Here is a 17,011-nt window from a genome sequence, read left to right on the forward strand (position 1 = left end):
ATTAAAATTTTATTACTATAATATATTCAGTCTCACTAGTAATCAATGAAAGGGAAATAAATACAAAGAGTTGGCATTTCTCCAAAAAAAAAAAGGCAAGCAAGTGAGCACATTAACACACTCTTGCTTTCTCACCATATGATGTTCTGTTCCACCTCAGCACTCTGCAGAGTCCCCACCAAGAAGAAGGCCTTTACCACATGTGCCCCACAGCCTAGGACTTCCCAGACTCCAAAACCGTAAGAAATAAATTTATTTTATCAATCACCCAGTTTCAGGTATTCTGTAATAAGCAACAGAAAACCGAGTAACACAGGCACTATGCAAATTGTTTTCTCTTGATAGAAATAGCTTAGATCCAAAGTCATCCACAGTGAAAGGAATCACCTGGTAGAATTAGCAAAACTTCCAACTGCCTTGCTGGTTTTCCGAGAAGCGCCTTGAACATGTAGCTCTTTGGAGTGTCCGTGGAATCCACTCCTCTGCTTTGACAGACACTCCTGTTGAATTTGGAGAGCTCTGGCTGAGACTGAAGGTGAGAGGAGGGGCAATGACTGTAGCTGGCTGAAATCAAGAGAGAAGGCTGGAGTGCCTGAGTGCCCTCAGCATTATCCACCGGTTTACGGCTTTTTCATGGACACTGTGCTGTGAATGTGGGGACCTTGGCAGCCTCATCACAGCACCCCTCCCAGGTAGCCTGGTATAGAGTAAGTGTGATTACTGCTCCTATTTGAATAAACTAGAGAAATGGAGCCCGAGGAACATGAGATAGGCAGGGGTTTGCAAGAGCATCTCCCAGCCCATCACTTCCTGCTGCTCATTATGAGAGCGATCCAAATGGAAACTCCCTGGTAATGGCCAACTGCATTCCAGCCCTTTCCCTGCCCAGAATAAAGTGGGAACATCCCCGTATTCCACATGGGTAGGAACCAACTAGTCTTGCCCTTCAGGTAAAGCCCCAAACTGGAGCCAGCGGTCTTGTGCAACACCACAGACTCTGCCATCACGCCAGCCCACCTGGATACTGTGGTTACGCATCTTTTTCTGGGAACAAGTAAAATGGTGGGAAGGTGCCCAGATTGAAAGAGCCCCCCGGGAGAAAGTAGCAGGCAGCGTCAGAGTGTTCTCTGCTCACTTCGTGACTTTCAAAGGTACTTCAAGCAGGCAGTCACGCTATAGTGGCATTGCGGGGTGAAGGCACATGGAGGACTCAGGAGCTCTTACAGTGAGCATTCTGGAACCCTGCGGCTCAGCTGCTGCACTGGGAGGAAGGCAGGACTCAGCAGCTGGTACATGGAGATCACAGGTTCAACAAGCTCAGGTGTGGTTCAGGTGGGTGTCCCCAACCAGGAGAGAGATGACACTCAAAATCATGATTGCCACATGTAGGCTGGGGGCAGAGTCCAGGTACCTGGGCAAGAGGTCAGACTGTGTAGAACAGACCTCACCAAGCAGGTTGCCATCCAGGCTGAGCATATACACCTGTAGGGTGGAGCAGGAAAGCTGAGCTGGAGGCCAGGTACCCTGTCTGCTCAGGTGAGATCCACTGAGCATGGGGATAATAGGGGCTCACATCAGCAGACCAGACACTGGTGACAATAGCTTGGCTAATACTGGTGACAATAGCTTGGCTAACCCCTCTGCCCCCAGCTGCAGGGCTCAGGCAGTAGATACCTTCCTGCCTTGTTCAGAATCATCTTAGGGCCCCACCAAGGCCGAGACTCTAGGGAGGGACCAAGGACTCTGGTGGGAGGGGCTCAGGATTATGAGATTGTAGTGAAGTCTGGGAAAATTGGGTTATCCTCTAACAGGGCACATCTTTGCCAAAAATGTGCAGCAAAGCCAATGACATTGACACAAAATGTTATCTTAGAAGCGTGACTGTGCCTACTTTCCATCCTGGGCCTGTGGGATGAACTATTAAATGAACACGTTGCCAAATAATGATTTCGTTGTAGCATTTTATCAATAACTAGGAAAGACCAGCTCCTGGATTCTCTATGCTGATCCGGCAGACAGCCCAGCCCCCACTTCCCACAGGTACTTACCTGCTCCTAGTTGGGTCTGAAAGCAGTGCGTTTGTATTTAAAGGTAAGAGTACAGGACACTTTGTATTTTTCCAGAGATCGCATGGAGGGGAGTTTAGCCCTCTGTGTTACTGTGGCTTCAACAGCCCGATGACTTCTCCATGAAACCCAAGTCCTTCATTTAAAGCTCTGTGTCCTTGGGCAAAACATATCACTTCTCAGAGCCTATATTTCTTAATTTATAAATAGTAAAAGAATGATGTGATGTTTAAATGAGGGGTACAACAGCAACTGTCCCACACAGGTTGCTCAGGGATCGCTAATTGACCCTGGACAGAAATGATTCTTAAACTACCCCTTGTAACTCTGGTGTGTGTTGTAAAAATTCTCATTGTTATTGCTACCTCTACACAACACTTCAGAGTTTATTATTTTGTATATTATCTCACTAGATTTTCAATACAGCTGTCAGTTCATCAGGACAGGCAAAATTATTCTCAGTTTACAGGTGGGAAGGTTGAGGTTGGCAGAGAGGAAGTGGCCTGTCAAAAGTCAGGACCCTCTGCTAGATGATAATGTCAGGGTTTGTCACCACAGGGACTAAGAGGAATATGGAGCCGCAGGGAAGGGGAGTTGGAGAGAAGCTGACATGGGTGCTACGAAGAAGGAAAGCGACAGCCAGGAAGGAGCCAGCCAGGGGTGCAGTCCTCAGCCATCCCTGGAAGAGGTTAAGGAGCAGCAGGAGCAAACTCCAGCTCCCAGGAAGCGGGATGCCACAGCAAAGAGAACCTAGGCTGGATGGGTGCAGCACAGGGCTCCCCTCCCAAGAGACTGTTGCTCTGGGGGAAACCCCAAAACTCAAAGGCCCAACTAGAAGTGGGGGCAGGTACAGAGAAGCCAGTGACTGGCATTAACTTCAGACCCCTGATCTACGGATGAGCTTCAGGGAAGGGGGCAGACTCCACCCGCTTATTGCTGCAGGCTCTTCCTAACAGCAGAGTTGGGACTACGATGGGGCAAAGGCTCTGGCTGAGCCTGTGCCGTGTGCGTCCCTTTCATTCACCTGCCACATCCCTGAAAGTTTGCTCATGCATGACCTAAGAGGCTCCTGGGGGTGCCTGCCCTGACCCAGGGACTTCTTCCTGGCTGCCTCCCATCCACTGCCCCAGCTTCTCTGGTCTCCTGCCCTACTTTGCTGCTTGATCGTAACTCCCCGTTTCTAGGAAGTTCTTACATAATGCTGGGATAGTTTTAGAATAAGCACTGCTTCTGTCCCAACCTCAAAATGGAGATATGTTTTTTACATACCTCACTTCCCTGCTGGAGTTTTAGTACCCCCAGGGCTGGGCCTTTCTCTCCTTTGAATCCCTGGGACCTGCTGCTGTACCTGAACCACAGCAGATGATTGTCGAATGAATAGATGAGTGAATGAATGAGTGAACGTATGAGGCTGACATCTCCCAAATCACTAGAATTTAAGCTTTACAAGGACAAGAAGTGTTGTCTGTTTTGTTCATTGCTGAATTCCATTCCTGGTACATGATGGGCCTTCGCTGAATATTGCTGATTGAATGAAAGATTACTCTCTATCTTAGCAGCATCAACCTTCACATTTCCCACTGATTTCTACAGTGTTGGAGCTGGGAGAGGCTTTCCCACGGCCCAGAGAAGGGAAAGGACGTGCTCAGGCACACACTGCTGGGTGGGGCCTGGAGTGCAGTGGTTCTGGCTCTTAGTCCTCACCACCTGCCCTGTCTTCATGAAGCTCACAGTCTATTGACAGTGGATCAGACATCCAGCCTCACATTGGCTCACAGCCCTGCCCATGCCAGGACAGTGAACGTGAGTATTCAGAGAATGTCTGACTACTACCTGGGGCTGATCTGTTTCACAACCAGTGGGACACTCAGGCCACGCCGCATGTGGGAGCAGGCCATAGCATGAGCAGGAACTGGAGATCAGAAAGCCTTTCTCTCTGAGCAGTCCTACTGCAATGACAGTCGGCTCATACTGCCGGGGGTCCCTGGAGCCTCTGGCTCGCTTGTTCTGCCCTCAGGGTCTGCCTCTTCTTGAGCTCCCGAGGCACACGCTCTTCACACCCCACACAAGCTGCTGCTGAAGAAGCAGGAAACATGTGTACCATTTCTCTGCCTCCCTGAACAAGAGAGCTTGGCACAGCAGCACCAGGTCATGCCTGGACTGGAAGGTTGGTGCTGCCCTTCCTAGCAATGAAATTGTGGGCAAGTTACTGATCTCCAGGCCTCAGTTTCCTCATCTGTCATGACACCTACAGTAAAAAGCTTTGGGGGAATAAAGAAAATCAAACACTGGAACGTGCCAAGCACAGGGCCTGGTGTGTGGTAAGCATCTGAGTAGGTGACACTCAGAAGGAGGGATGGCTCAGCATGGTGCTTAGAGCCTCTGTATCAGACTGCCTGGGTACAAATCCCAGCTCTGCTACTTAGCAGCTGTGTGCCCTCGAGCAGGTTTTTCAGCCTCTCTGTGCCTTTATATCCTTATCCATAAGATGAGGATAATAGTCGGGGCCATTTCATTGGGTTTATGTCAGACTTAAATGAGGCAATTCACAGAAAGCACTTAAGATCGTTTTAGGAATGTGAGAAGTACTAAATAAAAACATCAGCAATTCCCCTCTTCTTATTATCTGTTTTCAAAATGAATTTAGGAGAGCCAGATTCTCTCTACTGAAAGCCTATGCATTGAAGAGATTAATACAGGCACCAAGACAGTGGTGCCCAAACCGAGATTATTGGCTGGTAATCTCATTTGCTTTTCCTTGCTGTTTTCAAGCATAACCCACAGCAAGCACAGCAATATGCTTGCATGATGCTCACGGGCTGGGCTTGCTGGGCAGTGACTTCTCCACTGCATGCTATAAATGGCTGCCAGCCACGAAATTACATTTGTATTGATCTAAAGAACATTTTATTGATTAAACACAGGAAAAGAAACCTTTGAAACATAAACCCATTATCTTAACAATCTGTTGCTGGGACTAGGCAAAGGCTGCTTTTATATTCCTTTTTGGTGAGTTGGCTTTCCCAGGACAGCTTCTGGGACATGTAGAGGGTCTGGAGGCCCAGCCCCCAGGAGTGGTTTATCAATGACCACCCCTATATCTCTCACCCCCTCTGCCCCCTCCATGTTTCTGTCCCTGGAGGTCTATCTGCAGGCAGGCCTTCTGCCACTAAAAATCTTTTCTCCCTTTGCCTTGCCTGGATCCCCCTTGCACAGCCTTTAAAAGTCCTCTCCTTCTTGACCTCACCTGCTGGGTTAGAGGACCTATCCCTCTGTGTATTCCTGGATCATGCTAGGAATTGGAGGTGATTGTGAAGGCACCAGCTTGCCAGGACCTCCCCATGAAGCACTCACAGGCTGTCACAGCAGGTCTTGAATGTAAAGGCATCTGAAGCCATTATTCCTCTGGCTCCTGAATCTGGTTTCATTAAACTTCATTAAGCTAAATTAACATTGGTGCACACTATACAAGAAACTTAAGCTCTCTAGGTGAAAAATACTCACAAGGGGGTAGTAGCTCTGTAGCAACTTACAGAATGATTTAATTAATCTGTACCTTCAGAGTCTTTGAATGACCCTGTGCCCAGCCTCTTTGGAGGAGCCAAAGATTGATCTTGGTCTCTGCCCCCAGTGGGCTGGCAATCTAGCTTGAGAGAGGAGAAACACATACAAAGGAGTGAATCATGGGAGAAAGCTTTTTACTAGGAGTTGTAAGAGCCGCACAACAATTCATTGGGGAAAGAACAGTCTCTTCAACCAATGGTGCTGAGACAACTGAATATCCACATGCAAAAGAATGAAGTTGGCTCCCTTCCTCACACCACATACAACAATCAGCTCAGAACAGATTGAATACCTGAATGTAACAGCTAAAACTATAAAAGAAAAAAGATAAGGAAAGTCTTTACGACTTTGGATTAGGCAAAGTTTCTTAGATATGACACCTAAAGCTTAAGTAACCAAAGGAAAAAAAAATAGATAAATTGGACTTGATCAAGATTAAAACCTTTTCTGCTTCAAAAGATAGCTACAGAATAGGAGAAAATATGTGCAAATCATATACCTGATGAAAGTCTAGAATCCATAATATGTAAAGAACTCTTATGGTTCAATAATGAAAAGAAAAATAACTCAATTAAAAAATGGGAAAAGGATTAGAGTAGACATTTCTCCCCAAAAATATATTCAAATGGCAAATAAACACATGAAAAAATACTCAAAATCATTAGTCATTACGGAAGTGCAAATCAAAACCACAATAAGATACCAGTTCATATCTGTTAGAATGGCTATAATCAAAAAGGCAGAAATAACAATGTTGGTGAAGATGTGGAAAAACTTGATTCCATATTGCTTATGGGAATGTAAAATGGTGCAGCCATGTTGGAAATAGCAATCCCAAGAGAACTGAAATATGTTCACGCATAAGCTTGTACACAAATTTTTATATAAACATTATTTATATAGCCAAAGGGTTAAAACAACTCGAATGTTCATCAACTGGTGAAGAGATAAATAAAACATAGTATATCCATGCAATAGAATATTATGGAGTCATAAAAAATGAAGTACTTACACTTTCTGTAATGTAGGTGAACCTTGAAATGTTATGCGCAGTGAAAGAAGCCAGACATAAAGGCCATGCATTCTATGGTTCCATTTATACGAGACATGCAGAACAAGCAAATCCATAAAGACAGAAAGTAGATAAGTGCTGCCCAAGGGGTGGGAGAAGCAGAGAATGCAGAATGGCCACCAACAGGCATGGGGTTTGGAGGAGATGAAAACGTTCCAGAATTAGATAGTGATGATAGTTGTGCAATCGTGAAAGTACACTAAAAATAAATTGTACACCTTAAAAGGGTGAATTTTATGGTATATGAATTATATTTCAATTAAAAAAGATTAGTCGTACAGACCCAGAGTGCTTTGGATGGTCACTTGAAGGAGACATGGTTAGTCCAGGACACGGCTGGAGCTGGGCTGGAGACAGGGGTCCATTCCTGTTTCCTGCAACCTCACCCTGGGGACCGCAGTCCCCGAGAAGGACTTTGTGACAAACAGCACAATGAAACCATCACTTTGGGCAAATAGGAGTCCCACAGACCAGGATGCTGATTTCTCCATGCAGTTTAAAGGGAATTTACCTTTTGTTTTTGAGTTTCCATTTCTTCTCTGAGAAGAGAGACAGAAACTGTTGACAAGTCTGGAAACTGAAAATGTAAATGGAAAAGGGAGTCCCCAGGCGAGAGCCTGGATATGCAGCCTTCCCAACTCAGTCACCTTGCACCACAGAGGCTCCGGGCTCAGGCACTTGGCAGCTGAACCAGTGGCCACAGCTTGCCATCCATCTCCCAGACAAGGCAGGCAACCTGGGCTGCTAGGCCAGAAGGAAGCAGAACAGGCTGTCTCATTGTGTGCAGCACCAGGCATACTAGCAGCAGAGTCCTAGCCTCTATTACCTCTGCATACAGCACAGCAGCATTCTGGGCTGTGTTTCTGAACCTGACCGGGAGGTCATTACGGTATTGTGTGGACACCACTCAGGAATCAATGGGATGGGCTGGCTGTATTACTGGAGGAGTTGGACAAATCCTTTGTGTATCCTCCGGTCAGCGGCACACAGGCTGGACATGTTCCTGGACAGCATGTAGCAGGCACTTTTACAATATGAGTGTTCAGAGAGGCTGAGTGACTTGGCTAAGATGACAGAGCTTATTTCTAGCAGACCAAGGGCTATGAGAATTACCTATTTCCAGATTTATCATTTACCCCCTTGCTTCACCTTTCCTCTCAAACAACAGATACAATGACCTCAAACTCAACCTCTGGCAAACAATTTCCAGAAAATGAAATTCTGTAGACAAACATGACGACGACCATCACTGGGACTTACTGAACACTCGCTAAGTGTCAGGTGCGCTAACCCCACAGTCAGGAGGACTTTCTAATCCCAAGTCGTCGCACTGCACGTTCAACTCCTGGACAGTAAGAAACAAACCCCATGGCTTCTCACTGCTTAGAGCAGGACTGGCGGGTGACAGAGGCTGGAGATATTGAGGAATAGAAATGATGTCATTGTCACCTGCTGGCCTGCTCAGCCACAGTTCTGGGAGCTTTTATAAAGATTTTTGCTTACTTGTTTCCAAAGTTTCCGTAGAAACCCAGAATCCTGGACCTCCATGTCTGGATAGGACTCTAGACATTGTGTCATCTTCCATCTCTCTGTAACCTCCACTTTTCTCCTGGTCTCGTGCTACAGTCCAGCCTTCCGGCCCCTTTCTGAAACCCTGGAGGGAGACGGGATCACCCCTCTTCTGGGTCCCCACTGCAGAGCTCTTTTGTGGCATGTGCCGAGGACAAAGCGAGCGAGCCCCACATCTTACAGGGTTCTCAGAGACGTAGCGCAGTCCTCTTCCTTGAGAGCACGGAAAACGAGGCCCAGCAGGCACATGAGGATGGAAGTTAAGACAAGAGGAGCAGGCGGCACTCCGGGAAGTTTTCAGTGCAGCAAGTTTTGTTTTCAGGGCAGCTGAGGTCTCTTTGGGAGGTCAGTGGGTAGTGAGACCACCCTGCCGAAGGGAGCACATGAGGCAGGGGGACATGGGAGTGGCTGTCTGAGGGTCAGGAAGGGCTGGAGAAGGGGAGGGGTGGCAGCAGCCACTGCACCAGTCCATCCGCTGTTCCCAACGGTGACATCTTGTTTCAAGACCCAGACTATTAGCAAGTCCCAGGTGGAGATAGGGCCTGGAGCAAGTGAGTTAGATATGCCCTGCTGTGACAAGCCAGTTTTCTGCAACTGTGCTTAGGAGGCCCAAAACACTCGTGTAGGAACCCGGATCCCATCAGACCTGGGAAAACCAAGTCTTGGTCTGTACTGGGCCAGGGCTTGTTGCAAGCTTTTTCTCCAGCCCCTTTTCCAGAAATCCAGGAGTCATTCTAGACTCCTCCTCTCCTTTTGGTTTATACACAATCAACCATGACAACAGAATACAAACCACTCATATTATGTAGCAGGGCCTCACAAAAGAGTCCTGTGTCTCACCTCTGTCTACCCATTTATATTAGGGTGTTTTCTGTTGCTTATAACAGAATACCCAACACTAGGCAATTTATAAGAAAATGAAATTTATTTCCTATGGTTTTGGAGGTTGGGAAGTCCAGGTTTGAGGGGTACATCTGCTGAGGGCCTTCTTCTTGGCTGGGACTCTTCAGAGTCCTGTGGTGAGCCAGGGTCTCACACAGTGAGAGGTGATCAAAAGCTCATTTCCGTGTTTTCTACCTCTCCTTATAGAGCACTCCTCCCTGATAACCCGCAAAACCATTAACCCATTTGATAGAGTTCGGATGTGTTGTTCCCACCAAAAGTCATGTGGAAATTTGATCCCCAGTGTGGCAGTGCTGGGAGCTGTTTGAGTCATGGGGGCGGATCCCTCATGAATGGATTAATGCTCTCCCTGGGGGAGGGGGATTAATAGGTGAGTTCTCGCTCTATTAGTTCCCATGACAGTTGGTTGTTTAAAAGACCCTGGCACCTCCTCTCTCTCTCTCTCTCTCTCTCTGTCTCTTGCTTCCTCTCACCATGTGATCTGCTTGTACCCACCGGCTGCCTGCTGTTTTCTGCCATGAGTAGAAGCAGCCTGAGGCCCATGCCAGATGCAGCTGTCCCAGAATCATAAGCCAAATAAACCTCAGTTGATTCTAAATTACCCAGTCTCAAGTATTTCTGTTATAGTAACACAAAATGGACTAGTACACCTTACTAATTTCTTTTGAAGTTCAAGGTCATAATATCAGTGAAAGCTGTAAATGCTACCGTAATGTAAAAAGATTTTATTGGTTTTAGAAAGGAAGGACTTAAAAAATCAAAATTAAATGTTACTCAAAATTGCTCATTTATCCTTCAAACAATACGATCGTGGATGTGCTATAAAGGGAAATAACCACATACTTTAATTTACCAAAACTTCATTTAAGGTATGTATTTGGGTCTTGTTCACTGTTTGTTTTTTAGAGTTGGTTTGGTTTTAGTTGAAAATTGTTTTAGTCCTTCAGTATGCCAGACACTAAGTGCACTATAACATTGACTCCAGACCACTGCTCTGTTGGTGGTAACATCATAAGATCAATGTCAAAGGGCTTCTTGGGATGACTGTTTCATAGTGGAGATAACAGAGGCACAGGGAGGTCAGGTAACTGCTGTCACACTGCTAAGCAGGTTTGGGAACCAGAATTCAAATCAGATTGTAAGGCTCGCACTCAACCACCATTCAAACATGTCTGGGCCTTCAGAATTAATTTTTTATATTTAAATATCCAAGAAGAACCTTTCTATGACAGCATTTCAAAAGATTTTATTAGAAATTAAAATGAATTTTATTTCCTTTGTCCAAAGAAAAAGCAACATCTAGTGACAAATAAGTAAAAATCAGATATTCTTCAAACTAAGAGACTAGTAACTGCACACTCAGTGTGAGTCTGTTATCTGGAAGCCTGTGTTGTCACATTCTGTTCTCTGAGGTCCCTATTCCTGCAGCTTCTTTGCTATGGAGTGTGCTTTTCCGTATCATTCATATTATGGCATATGTTTAAACTTGCCATAATTTAGTGTAAGCAAAATCACTTTTTGCTTTTAAAATAGTATTCATAAAATTTCATCATTTACACACTGATGCATGATCCAAAAGCACATGTACTTATCAAATAAAATGGGGTTAAGAACCATCAAAATCAAGTGATTTTCTTTTTCCTTTGGCTCACACAGACACTCAATCTAAGATATGGTTTTATTTTCTTTTTGGTATGGGGTAATGTGAAAAATGAAATATGTAAACCTAAATGGAAGGAAACCATGGTCTTAATGGAATCATTAAAGAAATTGTTCCAGAATGCTACATCCTTCCAGAAATAATAACCCTATAATGTCAGCAAATTTGGAGTCAGCATGGGTTACCTGCTCCATATGGAGGGGCCTGGTCATGTTCATTAGGTCTGCCTGAAGCTTACCCTTTAAGAATTTTTAAAAATTCATTAATCAATGTTCTTTGCCTGAATTTTGCTGCTTTTGCTTCTTTAACCTATTATTTGTATCCTTTTTCTAAGTTGGCCAATCTCTGTACCCAATGAAATGAGAATTGCAAGCATAACAGTTCTAGCTAATAATTAACAGAAAGTGCTTTCAGCTCAGATACCATTGCCAAAGTTCAGTAATGATATTTTAAAATGTCACCCCAAAAGATGGCAATGCGAGATAATCAGCAACAGGAAAATCGTCATCACAATTTTTAATTTGTATCTAGCTTTACATGCTTTGAAATTACTTTAAAACATTTTCTCTTTCAATCTTCTATACAGCCCTAAAATTTCTGGATTTATTTACTCACATTAATTTATTAGAAATCAAGCACTAATGAAGAAATAGTGAAATCTCTCACCAAACTTCTAAAGGATCTGTACAATTTTCCTATAATAATATTTTTGTAACTTAGTGTTTTCTTTTACTAATGTTTTCTATCACTTTTCATCTTGCTAATTATCAACAAGATGGATTTGCACTTGCACACATATATGAATGGTTTAAGCCAGTGGTTCCCAAAGTGTGGTATGTATGTCTTATGAAAAGTAAAGATGCCCTAGCCCCAACCCTTGACTTTGAGTTAATTAGTTGAGTTTTTATGAAGCTAATTAGTTGGAGATATAATCATTTAATTATAAAAATTATATGATCATTTGTTCTTTCTTTGGCTATTCAAATGTTCTTAATTGCCTAATATTTTCTTAAAATTGGATAAAAAGACATATTGTGTATTTAATATTCTTTTGTAAAATTATAAAACAATTCAAAAATGGAATTTATAAAAAATACAGATGTCATAGTTATTGCATTCTTCCTTGATCTTAAAAGATATTCGCTATTAATTCCCTTAGCAAGGTTCTGCTAAGGGTGTATTTGTTGTGGGTTGAATTGTGTCCCCCAATAGAATATATGATGAAATCCTAACCCCCAGTACCTCAGAATGTGACCTTACTGGGAAATAGGCTTTGTTTTTTAAGATTATTGTTTTGGATTGTGAAAATATACTTTATTTTTTTAATACAATAGCTGCCAGCAATATACTGGTACTGATGTTCCAGAGAGAGAAAAGAAAATACAAGTACTCTAAGCTTTCATTTGCCTGCTGAAGAAAATTCTAGAGAAAATATTCCAATTCTGTTCAACATTATGGCTGGAGGAGTTGAAAATTTTTTTTCCTGATAAAAATATAATTTTGGTGGCCCCAACCGCAATAAATCGTAAAGGAAGGAGTTTAAAAAGCCATGTATATCATAATGAATGCTTCCCTCTCTTTGAATTAAATATTGATTATAACCAGTGTAAGAAATTGATAAATCAATAAACTTCATGAAATGTGTATCAAAATGTTCTTGAAAAAAATACATTTCTATTTCCTCTCATTTTTACTTTGTAGATATTTTCTAAATGGGGTTTGTAAATGCACAGAAATAAAAGCTGTCTCCATGCAACTCTGGAGAGAATCGAAACACAATAGAAGTAAAGTGAAAATGCCTAAATTCTAGAGTTTATCCACTTAGTATAAGAATAAATGTCAGAAATCTCTTAATTGTACACATGTTGCTCAAGCGTTTAAAGATAAGTTGTGAAAGCCAGTTACCAAGAAATAAAATCTTATTTGAATTCTATCACAAAAGTTAATAATCCTAGCACAAGAAGAGAACAGAACCGTATAGAAAACCTGCATCTGTATCAAAAAAGGGAAGTTACATTAAGTGGAATAGCAGAGAGCTTTCCAAAGGTTGAATACAATGATTTTTCAAAATCCCTTGGAAAATAATGAGACTTTCCATCCAGATCTCCTCGCTGAAGTGAAACACGAAAGGGGAAATGATTCCTTAGTTGCAGAAAGTAAAACCAGATGATTTCCATGTTAATACATATGCTACACCAACTGCCAAGAAAACTTTAATGTCCCAAATATCTCAAGATTTTAAGCCATGATCTTTCCACAAATATACAATGGGGTAAAAGCATGTTGTAGGATCATCCTTCTTACTAGCTTTCGTCCATTTGCCAAACTCAATTTCACATGAATAACTTCCCTCGTAAAGTAATAAAATCTGTCTTTCTACAGAGAAAAATAATTCTGCCTTCATCAAAATCATAATAGACCTGACTTCCTTGGACATCCAGAGGGACAGCCAACTGTAATCAGTGGATAAATAAAAAACAATAGAATAAATACCCAAAGTGAAAACACTTCACAACTGAGGCTCAGAATGTACTGTTTGTCACTCTGTTTTGAGAACTGGAGCTCCTTCCTCTGTCAGCCCTCTGTCCTGCACCACTCAGCCCACCATTCATTAGGAAAAAGACACCCTCCGCTTGAGTCTTTCTTGTACTTTAAGCTATGAGGCAAGGTTCAATATCACCTGAAGGCCAAGTTGCCACGATTTAAAAGTAGGTGAAGAGTGAGAAGCTTGTCCGCGCACCAGTGCAGACAGGACACTTGCACCCCCTGAAGCTACTGCAACACAATCTGTCAGTAGATAACTAGCGGGTGCTTCTTCCTGGAACCAGACACATCACCACCCAACATTTAATTACAAAAACATGGGTGCTCAAACTCTAGATCAGCAATAAGGAGTTCTAGAAAAGGTAAGGGAAAGGAATCTCCCTGAGCCAAATGGATACAACATAGAGTTTTTCTTATGTTTCTATCCTAAGCTAGTTACTGATAGGTAAAAAATGCAGTATGCTGATAAAAGTCAGGCTGCTTCCACAAAGCCAGTGCTTACTAAATGCTACCATATCAAAGGGGGGAAAATACTGCCATTTTAAAGCAATATACTTAAACTTTCAAAAAACAGCCTAATCAGCCTATGAGAAACAACACTTCTTAAACGAGTTACGTATAAAAAATTACCCAAAATGTATTAGAGTCACAACCACAGTTCTTTTAGTACTTAGAAAGTCCATTTTTTCGTCTTTTAAAAATGAATTACATACATAGAAAACTTTTATTTTATTATTTTTTATTTTATTTTATTTTATTTTATTTTTATTTTTTTGCTTTCCTGACAGCTGCAGATAATCTCCAGCTGGAATCACTGTTTTTTTTGTTTGTTTTGTTTGTTTGTTTGTTTGTTTTTTTAATTTTATTTTATTTTATTTATTTTATTTTTTCTTAAATTTTATTTTGTCGATATACATTGTAGCTGATTATTGCTCCCCATCTCAAAACTTTTATTTTTTAATCACCAAGTTCATTCTCCCCTGTTAGAGCACAAATAATTCCTGGTTTGGGACTTTGATTTCAAAAACAAAACAAAACAAAAAAAACATGCAGGGTTATATTCTCCAATGTGGCTGTAGAAAATTTAACTTGACGAAGCGCAGTAATTGAGATCAGGCAAAACTGTTAATATGCACTCACCATAACACAACTATAATTTACTCTACAAGGAGTGAACAATCCTCTACACAAAGTCTTAACAGTAAATGGTGATGGAATGGGAAAGTTGGCCACCTGGACAATGTATTCTTTGGGTCATCTACATTAAACATGCTTTAGAAACAAAATTTTACTTGATATTTTGAGAAACCCACCCTACATTCCATAGGTTAATTTCTGTATGTGTTAACTTCTACATTACTAAACACTGTACTGCTAGAGCTAAATCAAGTAAATATCAGTTTATGTAGTGTTGCTCCAAAGATGTATAAACAGCAAGGTGTATGCTTACCTAAAAAGGAGCTTTTTAAAATGAGGAAAGAAAGCAATAATGTTCCAAATGAATGGCACTGGGCAAAATACACGTAACACGCAATACATTTAGACAGAGTATCAGGTACCTATCAGTTTCTCTTGTAAGGATAAAATGCTTGAGGAAGAACTTGAGAATACACCCCTCCCTCTAAACTTTTAGCTTCTACATAGTGTCAGGTGTTACAATTGGTGTGGATAAATGCTTTTAGGCAAAAGTAAAAATCTATCTACAAAGCAAAATAGCGAAATCTGTAGTGACTTTTTGTAGAAGGCTCTTCTCTGGTGGTAATATCCCTTAGTATACACCCAGGATAGACTATTTCTGATACAGTAGCAATCCTTTCATATACTCTTACTAAATATTACAAAATTTCAAAAAAAAAAACCATAAGTATTCCTTGTACCATGCATTATGCACCAGTTTGGGGGTGACTGATGAAGTCATGGCTACTATTTTAACAGTTAAACATTGCACCTCAAAAGTTCTGCCTTCTATACACAGTGAATGCACACAAGGGCGAGGTCTCCAGAGAGATGGCAAACTACCTCTGCAGTGAAGTTTGTGTTGGAGGGTCTCCAAATGAGAGGGGGGAGGATATGGGAGGTAGGCAGGGTAAAAGGATTTTACAATAATACTGCTTAGGAGTGTACATTTTAAGTTAACTGCTATACCTTGCCTATCCTTGGCCCGAATCTTGAATAACTGCATGTTCATGCAAAATACAATTTCTCCTTTATAGGAATAAGAGCAGTCTGTTAGGAAAAGCATATTCTTAGGGGAAGACAGAAAGATAGCTCTCTCGTAAGTGCTATTTTACTTGGTAAGTCTTTTGGCTACATCACTATATGCTATTTCAACCTCCTGACCACTGGGACAGGTATTGGTGAACTCATCCCTACTATAAGCCTTAGTTAAGTATCTCCAGATGCCAGTCATTCCTTTTGGGATATCAAAGTTGCGATATTTTTTGGCCACCACCTTGACAATGTGCAGTTTGGGCAGCAGGTTGCCATCAGCTAATGTCATTTCATTGCCGTCCAGAAATTTACGTGTAGAAAACTTAATGTCCTCCATACTAGTCTCATCAAGTTCATCAGGTGGGGAGAATTCAGATATTCATCCAGTTTCCGCAGTGTTTTCAAGAGACCCCTCTCCAGTGCTTCGTTAGCCTCTGGCCTTGAATTCCTGATAGATGCAGAGAATTTGGCAAAGATGTCCATTCCAGCAGTGTTTGATGCGGGCTGTTCTGGTGAAAGCGTTAAGTACTTGGGAGGGCATGAGACATCTTCAAGAAATTCCTCGATCTTATTGACATCCGTTTTGACTTCATTGTTAAAAGTTATAAATGGCGGGTGGGTCCCAGGAGCCGAGTTCTGCAGGTCTGCAGGCTTCCTTTTCAGGTCAAAGGTTGCCGCACTAAATACAACTCCTTTGAGCCAAAGAATCATGAAGAGCCTCTGGGAAAAGGGGCGTTTTCCTACGCTTTCCCCATCACTGCCAGCCTTGACGAAGAGCTCGAGGAGGGGCTCTTTGTCCTCCTCCTTCTGTCCGTTCAGCGGCATCGACAACGCCTTGGCCGGCTCGGCTGTGCTCCGCGGGCGGCGGCGGCGGCGGCGGCTGCTTCTGCTCCGGGGTCGCTGCTGCTGCTGCTGCTTCTGCTCCTGGGTCGCTGCGGCGGCGGCTGCTGCTCCGGGGTCGCTGTGGCGGCTGCTGCTGCTCCGGGGTCGCTGTGGCGGCTGCTGCTGCTCCGGGGTCGCTGCGGCGGCTGCTTCTGCTCCGGGGTCGCTGGGACGGCTGCTGCTGCTCCGGGGTCGCTGTGGCTGCTGCTGCTGCTCCGGGGTCGCTGTGGCTGCTGCTGCTGCTGCTTCTGCTCCGGGGTCGCTGTGGCTGCTGCTGCTGCTGTTGCTCCGGGGTCGTGTGGCGGCTGCTGCTGCTCCGTGGTCGCTGTGGCTGCTACTGCTTCTGCTCCGGGGTCGTTGTGGCTGCTGCTGCTACTCCGGGGTCCCTGTGGCTGCTGCTGCTGCTCCGGGGTCGCTGGGACTGCTGGCTGCCGCCGCGCTGCACTCGTTGCACAGTCGCGGCATCGAGCTGGCCGCGGCCTCGGCTGCACAGCACCGCCCCAAGCCCCGCGCGCGACCTTTGTTTTTTTTTTTTTTTTT

General features: G+C 43.4%; 1 pseudogene; it reads right to left on the reverse strand.

Annotated features, from left to right (window-relative positions):
- Positions 1-15,665: 15,665 nt before the first annotated feature.
- On the reverse strand, positions 15,666-16,418 carry LOC134378055 (chloride intracellular channel protein 4-like; annotated as a pseudogene).
- Between the last annotated feature and the right edge of the window lie 593 nt (positions 16,419-17,011).

This window comes from Cynocephalus volans, chromosome 5 (assembly GCF_027409185.1).
Source record: "Cynocephalus volans isolate mCynVol1 chromosome 5, mCynVol1.pri, whole genome shotgun sequence".
In the NCBI taxonomy this organism is placed as follows: domain Eukaryota; kingdom Metazoa; phylum Chordata; class Mammalia; order Dermoptera; family Cynocephalidae; genus Cynocephalus; species Cynocephalus volans.